This window comes from Cololabis saira, chromosome 2, assembly GCF_033807715.1.
Source record: "Cololabis saira isolate AMF1-May2022 chromosome 2, fColSai1.1, whole genome shotgun sequence".
Taxonomy (NCBI): domain Eukaryota; kingdom Metazoa; phylum Chordata; class Actinopteri; order Beloniformes; family Belonidae; genus Cololabis; species Cololabis saira.
This window is the reverse complement of record NC_084588.1, coordinates 45,237,798-45,249,367: the sequence shown is the minus strand read 5'-3', so window position 1 is coordinate 45,249,367 and position 11,570 is coordinate 45,237,798. Positions and strand designations below refer to the sequence as shown.

At 39.2% G+C, this 11,570-nt stretch overlaps 1 pseudogene; it reads left to right on the top strand.

The window, feature by feature from the left end:
- The first annotated feature begins 3,332 nt into the window (after positions 1-3,332).
- LOC133456646 (cyclin-dependent kinases regulatory subunit 2-like) lies at positions 3,333-5,217 on the top strand (annotated as a pseudogene).
- The last annotated feature ends 6,353 nt before the right edge of the window (positions 5,218-11,570 follow it).

Sequence of the window (11,570 nt, the reverse complement as noted above, 5' to 3'; positions counted from 1 at the left end):
CCAGAGATCTTGATGGACACCGACCATCAAAGGTGGAAAGACATGTGACAGATAAGCAGCTAAAAATACACTCATCTCTCTCACACCATCTTTCTTTTCTTTGCCCCTGCTTTCCTTGTGTGCCTCCAGTGTCATTTAAGAAAAAACAGAACAATTAAAGCATACAGTATAATTTATCTAATGCTATTATTTTGGCGAAGTATGCAATCAAATATTAATACTTATCAGATTAAATAGCTGAACAACTTTACACATCCCCCCAAAAAATATGATAGAACAAGGACAATCTATTTCTTTTACAATTCTTCTCTTTTATGGTATTTAAGAGGGGGAAAAAAGTAAAATGCTGTTTTCATTTTACTGTCCCCTGTTTGAACCATCTTCCTGCAGCTGCTGGCACATGGCCTTGAGTAAAGGTGCTTTAAGGAAAAGAAAAATCAATGACAAATTCATGAAGGGCATTCAATGACATTCACATTCAACACTCCAAAAGAAGGATTAAAACATTCAGCAGTGGCTCTCTTCAGGCCTGAGGGGATCAGGCTCACGAGGGAGAAAATAAAAAGGCACAACAGTTCAATGACCTGTAGAAAAACAATGTTTGTCAACCGTGCGGCCTCAAGCTTTGAACACATGGACAAACTTTTTTCATCCATAAAATATTTCTTAGATAATATGCAGCTCACAAAATATACTGTTTAAATGTTTTTTGTGATGGGTTCAGGAACAATGATGCATACTCAAGATCCCATTCCTCATTTGCTACTTTGTGGCCACGTGTTTTTTTGGCTCTGGTTGATGAACCACATCTGCTCTGGTAGTCATGCTTCATCATCCTCGGCCGCCCGAGATACAAACTAGAATTACTCACAGACTCATCAGTTCAGCACGGTGGAGAAAATCAATGACAAAATCATCAAGGACATTCACGGACTATCACATTCAACATCCTGAAAGGAACCTAAAGATAAAAACAGACAAATATAAGTGATTATCCAGCACTCTTCAAAGTATGAGACGTGCTATGTAATGATCAATAAGTTATCATCTTGTTGTTGCTGTAATGCAGGATGCAGAACATTTTGCAGCACTTGATTCAGGAAGTGCTCATCTCAGCATTTGTTTCCTTGTTAAGGAGCCAGAGACAGGAAATGCAGTTGTGTAGACAGGAATGGCGCTTAACATAATGAAAAAAAGAGCACACGGAGTACAACTTTAAAATCCTACAGAGGACTCTCAGAGCTCTGTGTGGTGGTTCCTGCATGCAGTAGTGAAACCTATGCTTTTTGAGGTATTCATCTTCAGTTCCTCTACCAATTTAAAAGCACCATCCCTTTTAAAAAATACACTCTAACAGAGCTTTTGTTTGTTTTTAATAAAGAACTGAATTCAGGTTGTAAAAGCCACACATTTTTTTTATTTCCCTCAGTTTCTATTCCTTGAGAGTTTCTATTTTCACCGTCTCAGCCGTATTCATTGCAGATAAGATTGCTGACCCTGGAAAAAAAGAAAGAAAATAATGGTAAAAAGCAATTAATGTTTGCTCTAGAGGATACAAATAGTGTGTTATGTTCTTTAACTGGTGGTAAATAATTGTTGAGTACTCATCTATTCTGCAATGTGACTAATAGTACATTCCAGTGTCTGAGATACTACATTTAGCCTGTCCACTGCTCATTCTTGAGATACCGTCAGACCTTAAAAACAACTGTGTAAATACCTCTGTAAAGAGTATTAGAAATAGTACTTATATAAATACAATAGCATAAATGCGACTGGATTTTACTACCATGTGATGGCCGGACCTGAAGCCCCACAGCTATAAATAGCGGTAACATCAGGCACCGACACTGGTTTATTTTGTAAACACCTTTATTTATATTATATTCAATTTTGTAGCGTGCACATTTGGTTAACTTTGTATATTCAACTTTTGTTTCTTTATGGTTTATTGGTGCAGTGAGCCATGGCTGAGGGGATGTTGGAGACTCCAGGATGCAGCTGCCAGCAATTAAGGCGATTGGGACTGTACCAAAGGCAGCTACATCTTGAGGGTAAATCATGGGTTGTTTGTGTTAAAATTCACTATATTTTAAGTTCATTTGTTTAAGTTTGTATTTAGGAATTACGTTAGAGCAACTGCCAACTGCTGGGTTGCTCCTCGCGAACATCATCTTCTCCTTCCCTGCAGACTCTAACCTGTAAGGTAGACTGTAGATCCTTCCAACCTGGGTGCCATGGATTCAGGTTTAGTTTCTTCTTTTTGACCTCTTTTAAGGAAAAAAGTTACTTTGATAATAAAATAAAAAAAATAAAAAATAAAAATAAAATAAAATTTTCTTTAAAATCCTCGTGCCCTCGTGCTTAACTGGCTTGGTCCTGTCAGGGTTTGACCCTTCCTGTTTTATTTTGAAGCCCGTGTCTTTGTGTTTAAGTTCTGGTTTTGACCTTCCTGTTTCTCATCGGCCCTGATCGTCTGCACCTGTGTCTCGTTATCCCTTGTGTATATCTGGTCTTGTCCTTCCTTGCTCCCTGCTGGTCCGTATTGTTTCCTCCCTCTGTGTTTTTCCCGAGCCCGGTGTTGTAGTGTTGAGCCTTGTATTGTATTGTATTGTATTGTGTGAAGCTCTAAGCACTTTAAAACCTCATTTTGTACATTTTATTTTATTATTTTACTGTTTATACTTTTTATTGTTTATACATTTCATTCTATTTTATTCTATCTCTTATATATTTGTTTTTATATTTGTATTGTGTTGCACCAATCCCCATAACATATTCCTCGTGTGAAAACTTGGCAATAAACCCCTTTCTGATTCTGATTCTGATTCTAGTTTTTTTGTATCCTACAAAGCAGTGCTTTTTGTTAGTTTAAAATGAATCATCATTTTTGGAACTCCTGCCTCCTGCTCTCTCCTACATCCGGGTCCCAACAACCGTTTCCTAACAGGTCCCTCACATAAGGTGGCAGTGGTGGGATTTGCCAGTTGAGGACCTATGATCCCCCCCCCCCCATTTTTTTTAAATCATGCATCGTGGAGGAAGGAAGAATTGACCAGAGAACAAAGAGGTGGAGGACCAAGGAGCTGATGAGGAGGAAATGGTGACTGGAGCTTCTGGAATGGCGGACAACACTGAGGGTGAAGACAACAGGGAGCCAACTTTGAAAGATTTAGCTGCAATCTTGCAGGTCTGCACGGGAGGAAAAACTCAATCAAGAATCTGCAGGAGGAGCAGCATTTTAAATAATTGCGGCGTTCTGTAAGGTTTATTGTCGTGACATTTTTTTTTTTTATTTTTCAGTTCAAATAAAGGGAGACCTAAGCGAGGATATGTTTTTCAGAGGGATATATTATTTAGAAAAATACGAAGACGATCATGTTGTGTACAAACATGTAATTCTGCCATGGCAATTGGCTAAATGCGTCCCAAAAGGTGACTGACATCTGAGGAAGAGTGGAGGATACTGGGAATACAGCTATGGGAAGGTTGGGTCCACTACATGATTCATAGACCTGAGCCCCACATGCTGCTTTTCAGAAAACCTCTGAAGAAAGATTTGACACAGTCAAATGTTGGAGACTCCAAGATGCAGCCGCCAGCAATTAAGGTGATTGGGATTGTTTGTGTGAAAATTCACTGTAATTTGTTCATTAGTTACATTTTTATTTAAAGATTAAGTTAGAGCAACTGCCATCCTCACTGTTTGTTTATATTATTTGTTAATGACTACGTTTACATGCAGTCAAAATTCTGGTTATTGCTAATATTCTGGTTACTGAAACATTTGGAATATTCCGTTTACATGCGTGAGCAAACAGGGTTATCCCTGTTTACATGGTAATTAATCATTTGGGATATCTCGATCAAAACAGCGATGCGCGGAGAACATCATGACGCAATTACCGCCATTTCCGCTTCTTCTTCCTGTATCCAAATTCAAAACAAATGCTGCTTCGCGCAACTTTTCGCTCACCTTCTTGTAAATCTCACTATCCCGGTACTTTCTACCGTCTACAAATGCCAAAATGTTCATATCCTTTTTAAATTTATAAAATGATTAGTCTCCTTCTCACTCCAAAAGTGTGGCGTGGTCTTGCGTTTTCCATGTTTAGAACTACGTCCTGGACTCAAAAGACCAAGATTCCTTGTGAACAGAGCATGCGCAGAAAACAAATTCCTGTTCCTTTTGATGGGGATATTCCGTTTGGCGTTTACATGACCGAATATTCGGGTTTTAAAAGGAGTAACCCAGGGGTCATATTCGGGTTTTTAAAAACCCCAATATGAGCAAATTCGGTTTATTCAAAAGGGGTTATTAATGTTTACGTGGGCTAAACAGTGACTGCATGTAAACGCAGTCACTGTTTAGTGTTTTACCCGTTTGTCATTGGTATGATCAGCCAGTTCCTTGTGTGTGCGTTTGTTCCGGTTAGGTCAGTTTGGTTTTGTTTCAGTGTGGGGGCTGTTATTTAGTTTCTTCATTTTGACCTCTTAAGGGCCCATCTTGGAAATAATTATTTTGGTAATAAACCCTCTTTCTTTAAAATCTTCATGTCCTCGTGTTTAACTGGCTTGGTCCCCCAGATACCCATAATAACTTGTCCACGCGATGATTTAGTTTAAAATGTGCTATTTCGCCTGCATTTATGACACCAATAACAATTAGATCATCTATATCACACTTTATCAGTAACACTACACTATATCACGCGACAACTGATGGTGCAGACCTGCAGAGTTAAGCTCGACAACAACAATACTCAAGTTATGCAGCACAACAGCTCAGCACATTTGATATATCCAGCACAAACATCAACTTTTTACACATTCCCATTGCTCTGATTGCCTGGTTATGGAATGGATAGCAACGCTACTCTAAGTGAATTGGGTGTATTCACTCTTCCCCAATTACTTAGAGCCTGTGCATCAGTGCATGTCATCCATCATGTATACCAGAACATGCCTCAGACAAATGGTGCATCAGCATTCTTTAGAGCCTTAACACCGCAGCCACTAGTCAGTGAAGTTAGTAGTTGAGGTAAGAGTCCCCCTCCAGAAGAGGGAGAGATGAACCTGGAACTATGCCATGAGACATATGAGACACCTAAGCTCAGCTATAGTGTTGCTCCCTAGTTGAAGGCTTTTTTTCTGCTGAATGTCATAAAGGTTTCATGAAACCATACTGTCACCCTGTGACAGGAACAGACGGGGTGAAGAGCTGAAGAATTCAGAGAGGCATGAAATGAGAAAATGCAGAAAAATTGAGTTTCACTGGCAGAGAGAATGAGCAGAGGTCACTGGGAGTATCTGTGAATATGCACAGGTATCACCAGTGTCAGAGTCTGCAGCATGATGCAGGAACTTGGAGAGGTGTTGCTATAACAGGGTCAGCCTGGTAACCTTGGTAACATGTCGCTATAGGACAGTGGAGCTTATTACTGAATGCTTGACCTGCACCTCAGTCCTCTCAGAGCGAAGGAGCTATCTCCTGATGGCCTTCCCTAATCCATAGATGGAGAGACGGTTTAATGGATTACTACACCTCTTCCCCTCTCTCACATTGTCTGTACATAAAAGAATATACATGCCTAAGCACGCATAGACACTTATGGGAAAGAGATGTGAGAAAAAAATGACACCCTATTTGAATTCTTACACACAAGAACATAATGAATAATCATCCTCCCCTCACTAAGGTTTAAAATGAGAAAAAAAATAAGCAAAAATACAGAGGCCATGTGTGGAAGACTAAGTGCAGCCATTATAGGATTTTAAAGGTTTTATAGCAGCAACTGCTGGACTTGATTTATTCATAATCAGCAACTATGACCCCCTCTGTAAAAGCAGATGTTTTAGCAGTTTGCTGGCCTGGCCTGTTCAGATGTGCGTTGACACAATGCCAAAAAGGAAAAACATCAGCAGTAATCTTAGGAGAAGGAGAAAGCTGAAAAGACTACTTTTAAACAATGAGAGAGATTAGTCACAAATGTATTCCATTAAAGAAATGAAAACCCACAATGGTAAAATAATTTGAAACTGATAAGTGATAATAATCATATTTACTGAACACGGAGTAATGAAAATTAGACTTTTCTTATGAATTGTGGTTTCACAAAATCAATAATAAAAAAAAAAATGTGATGAACTTCAGCTAACTAAAAAAATTAGGTGTTTAAGTTGTGAGTTTTGGGTTATAATCCTGTTGGAGGAGCCATGACCTGCCAATGAGCCAAGTTGTTTTTAGTTTTTTTTATCCAGAATGTTTTGATAGTTTTGAGATTTAATTGTACCAGATGGAGTAAAGCAGCTCCAGAATATAACCGAACCTCATCCGTGTTTCACAGTAGCTACAGTCTTCTTTTCTTTGAATGCTTCATTTTTGCATCTGTGAACAAAGTATCACACCAGGGGAAACATTGGGGATCCAAACAATGTCAGGTAGTCATTGCCAGAAAATAATTGTTGGGTTATTATCAGGAATGAGTTTTCCGTTAAATCCATCCATTCATTCATTTTTCATCCCCGTTGAATACTGTACAGGGCCAGGGGGGTCTGCCGGAGCCTATCCCAGGCAGGGGTACAGCCTGGACAGGTCGCCAGTCCATCACAGGGCCACATATATAGACAGACAACCAGGCACTCACATTCTACGGAAGAGTATTAGGGCCAGGCAAGAGAAAAAAAATTTGAGAGTGGAAGATTTTTTTTTATTGTGCACTTCGAGAAAAAAGTCTAAATGTGGAAATTAATGTTGAAATACAATTTCGAGAAAAAAGTCGAAATTTTGTGAATAAAGTCGAAATTTCACCTTTTTTCTCGAAATTATACTTCAACAATATTCTCGACATTTTGACTTTTTTCTCAACATTTTGACTTTTTTCTCAACATTTCGACTTTTTTCTCGACATTTCGACTTTTTTCTCAACATTTCGACTTTTTTCTCAACATTTTGACTTTTTTCTCAACATTTCGACTTTTTTCTTGAAATTCTACTTCAACATTAATCTCGACATTTCAACTTTTTTCTCGAAGTGAATGAAAAAGAAAATCTTCCTCCTCTAAAATATAATTTTTATTTTTCTCCTGCCTGGCCCTAATACTCTTCCGTACACATTCACACCTACGGACAATTTAGAATCATAAATCAACCTAGCATGCATGTTTTTGGACTGTGGGAAGAAGCCGGAGTAACCGGAGAGAACCCAATCAACCTGAGGAGAACATGCAAACTTCACACCGAAAGACTCCTGCGGGCAGTCAAACCAGTCGAACCTTCTTGCTCTGAGGCAACAATAATAACCACTAGGCCACCATGCTGTTAAAGAGTTGTGAAAAAGTGTTAGAGAGTGTAGAGTTGGTGATCATTTCAAGAAGAATTTTAGGTTTGTTTAATTGGTTGAATTTCCTCTTACATCCCATTTGTACTGTGACTATCAACTTTTAATTAGTCACTGAGAGGGAGAGTGCAGGGATCTGTCTTATTTTGTTTATTGACCCTTTCCGTAAAATCAAACTGTCAGCCTTACATGATATGCAGATGGAATTATTGGACTCTCAGATGATAACTAGTTTTGCGGTCAACAGAAATATAGGCACCCTGCCTCACCCTTACTCTCCAACAAACAAACTGATCCCTAGCCAGGTGCAGGTGATATCAATCAATCAATCAACTACTCTGCCCCAGTGACACACCACACTCACACACACACACCCACTACACCTAGTGACACAGTGAGAAACTACATCCCTGGCTCCTACACTATTAATAAAGAATTAAATAATAATTATTAAATTAAGATTAAAATTTCATATATGGAAACTGGGGAACTTTTAAAAAATACAAATAAAAAGTCCACAAAATGTGTAAAATTACTTGTTTCCCTTCCTGCCAATCAAATGGACTATCTGCTCATTATTGTGTTAGTTACATGTGCTTCTCTCAAGTATAGTTTTGCACAGCAAAACATTTCAATGACCAGGAATGCACCAAAAACTAGACTACAGCACAATAGATAAAATTACATTTTCATAAAACACATTTGTTGAGTTAAACTATTCTTTTTTTTTTAATAAGGTGTCACGACTGGTGTTTGATGTGGACCCAAACGCAGGAGAGCAGGAGGCAGGAGGCAGGAGTTGCAAAAACCAGGATTTGTTCCACAAAACCAAAAAACAAAGCACTGCTTGGCAGGATCAAAAGTAACAAAACAGGGATCAAAAAACTTGAGCAGGAAAAACGTGGCAGGAAACATGGAGGAAGGAAAACAGTATGGACCGACAGGGAGCAAGGGAATGACAAGACCAGATATACACACGGGATAACGAGACACAGGTGCAGACAATCAGGGCAGATGGGACACAGGCGGGGCAAAACAGAAACTGAAAGACTGGGGGGAATGTCAAACCCTGACATAAGGTTTCTGTAACCTGTTAACTGATTAACTTTTCTTGTCCTTTTAAGCAAACAAGACATGTGGAACCTTTTATCAAGAAAAAATAATTGAAGTCAACTTTTTGATTGAAATACATTAAATCCTTGAAAAAAAGATTAGTCTTGGGTGAAATAGTCCCTCCAACCTTAAATAATTAATGACGTAGCACATGTTCTAGAGGTGCAAAGAGTCCTTTGGTTGTACACTGGTAACCTTTTTCTCATCCTTTCCAAGCATCACCCACTCCACCTTTAATCTGTTTAATTACATTTGAGCCTTTTGGGGGGGGCTCACATTTAGCATCATTCAATCTGAAGTGTCACTGTTGGAAGAGCACAAACTCCTGGTCAGACTATTTCATCCACATCAGTGGAAAACTTCTTAAATGTATCTACTTTTTTATATCACATAATTGCTTTTGCATTTGATTTTAAAATTACATTTAAATACTTTACTATTGTAGACGTGGTTTCCATTTGTCAAAAACATCTTCAATCTTAAAAAATACAGGTTTGTCTCCAGTTTTCCTAAAATTGCCTTTTCTTTTCATTAGTTTCCTTTGTTTCAAATACATGACTTCACCACAAAACTGTAGTAGGAAATACCCTCACTTAAGATACTCATTCAGTGGGTAGATGTGTCTAAAAAAACAATATTGAATTGTAGAATAGCAATGGCACATGCACCTGTCTGTAAATCTGAAATCCAACTAAAACTCCTTGTGTAGTTCTTTGTTGTTTATACACGGTAATAACTGAGAACTATTCACATATTACACCCAGATATGTAACGGTTGACTGAATCCCACAGAGCCTGACATGGGCACCCCTGAAAAATGACCTTCTAAAAGCTTTGACTCCAGCTACTAAACTATTCAAGACGGCAAACACAAACAGTTTAGGGGCTCAGCCGTTCTGTGTCACCTGAACTCACAGACAAACAGGGGCCCGGTAAGATGGAAGCCCCACACACCGTCTGACAGAATATTCCCCTGAGTAACGCTATTGACAGGACAAACATCAAGGAGTCTCCCTCCTCCCTGCCTCTGTCTCTTTGGTATGTCAAAGCACACCCTCTTGACCTGTGGACTCCACATCGTCTCCTCACACCAGTGGTCATATCAAACATTTGGAAGCTACAACTGCCACACATCCAGACATCGGCACACACCAACACGCACGCTTTTATAGGACAGACGTGGCACAATTTTAATCTGCACTGGACCAGGACGGAAAGAAAACCACAGGCGGTTCCTGAGGAGTCCTGGTGATGTTGAAGATGTCATTGTGGGTGCACAGCTATTTCCTTACAATTGTGTCAATTCTATATTTAATATCTTCAATTCAAGTATTCACAAATGTCATTGATTTAACATTTATTGTTGTTGACGGTGCTGCTGTCCCATTTAGCACATTGCATTGACAGATTGTCAAAATCAATTAAAAATCTATGTAATAAGATCATACATGTCAGTTCTTTATTTGATATTGATTAATATTTGAGCAGATTCATGTGACATGATCATGTGTGTCTTTGTGGCAGGCAGCATAATGGACTCTGTTGCATTATAGTGCTGTATGACAATGTAATTCTATAGTGGAGAAATAGCACCCCCTCCCCCCATCCTCATTAGTAGGAGTTTAAATTCCTGCAGCCTCCCTTATGCATGCTCATCTTGGGGAGCTGTAACCCACGCCACAACGGGGCAGACGGAGGTGGCGCCTCTGCAATTTCATTTTGTTTAAAAATACTCCTCAAATGTTGTTAAGGCTGCATTAAAGGATCCTGTGTTAAAACAGGCAGGATGGGAGGATTGAATCAACCCGTCGTGGGTTGGCCCTCCTCACAGCTCCACTCTGCATTAAAGGCCTGTTGGGTTACACTCTCAGCAGGAGACGGAGCTACAGCAGCCTTCACTAACTGAATTAATTCCTCTGTGTTGCTAGATATACAGCACCTGTGGATACAACTTTGCTCTGTTGTCTGTAATTACTGTTTAAAAAACAAAGCAATACACGGAAGCGGCTGCCAACTGAGAAATATCCTCTGACAATCTGACAAGAGCTGGCTTTCTAATGGCTCGAATTTTCCGCCTTTAAATTAAATACAAGAATAATTATTAACACAAAAACAAAACAAAATGACTAATGTGCAGAAGACTGAAGAATTTTTAAAGGAGCAATGTGTAAAATTGTAGGTTAAAATATCCCAAAATAACCTAAAGACAGCAAGAGAATGAGAGGAAATATGTTCTGTCATGTCACAAAAATGATGACTTTGTATGCTGCTGAGATATCTATCAAGTGAGCGTGTTAAATAACCAGCTTTACACTGTCCAGTCTTGTAATACCAGTTTCTGCCATGTGTGGCGGCAGCGAGCAACAAAGGGGCGTCGGTACAACGCGTTGGTACAAAGAAATCGCACGGTTCGTGCGCATACTTGAGCGTGTGGTCAATTTAGTAGGTACTGGCACCAAGTTAACATAAAACAAGAGTAAATATCAGCCGCGTCGGAGACAAATCTATCACGGTTGGTGTTTGTTGAGGACCCAAACGCAGGAGAACAGGAGTTGCAAAAAAGCAGGGTTTATTTTAAAGAAACCAAAAACCAAAGCGCTGCTTAGCAGGATCAAAAAACACAAAACAGGGATTCAAAAAACTGGAGCAAAAACTTGGCAGGAAACATGGAGGAAGAATCAGTACGGACCGACAGGGAGAAGGGGAATGACAAGACCAGATATACACAGGGGATAACGAGACACAGGTGCAGACAATCAGGGCAGATTGGAAACAGGAGGGACAGGACTGAAACTCAAAAACTGGGGGGAAGTGTCAAACCCTGACAAAATCATGGAAGCAAAAACATGAAATGTTACCTTTTTATTTAGAGTGGTAAGTAAACTTGTTGTTTTTTGTTTCGTGAAACATTTTTGATTGTAAAGTAATTCAAGTTACAATGCCGGCAGTAGATTAACGCGGCGCTGACTTGACTCATTTCAAAAACAAGGGCTCGGAAACAGATTGTTTTGGGGCTGATAAGAATACAAAAGTGTAACTGAGAAAAATAATTGCACCCTGTTACAGATTTTGATTTCTTGGTTTTAAGATTTTGTGTTTTGATTCACACATTTTGCG